Here is a 205-nt window from a genome sequence, read left to right as displayed (position 1 = left end):
AGAAAAAAAACCCCCAAAAAAAAAAAAAAAAAAAAACCGAACTGCGATCTGCCATGTGAGAGTCCAGCACCCTTAACCAACTCAACACCTGCTGGCCCCTCAAAATGTCCTTTTAATTGAAGGAACTAAATTATTCAAACTAGGCCACTTTTTTTTTTTTTTGGAGAGGTTTTCGCTACAGGGCACGTGCGCTCGCCAGACAGAG

The sequence above is a fragment of the Tupaia chinensis genome, unplaced genomic scaffold (genome assembly GCF_000334495.1).
Source record: "Tupaia chinensis unplaced genomic scaffold, TupChi_1.0 Scaffold000437_1, whole genome shotgun sequence".
Classification (NCBI taxonomy): domain Eukaryota; kingdom Metazoa; phylum Chordata; class Mammalia; order Scandentia; family Tupaiidae; genus Tupaia; species Tupaia belangeri.
This window is presented reverse-complemented; position numbering follows the sequence as displayed.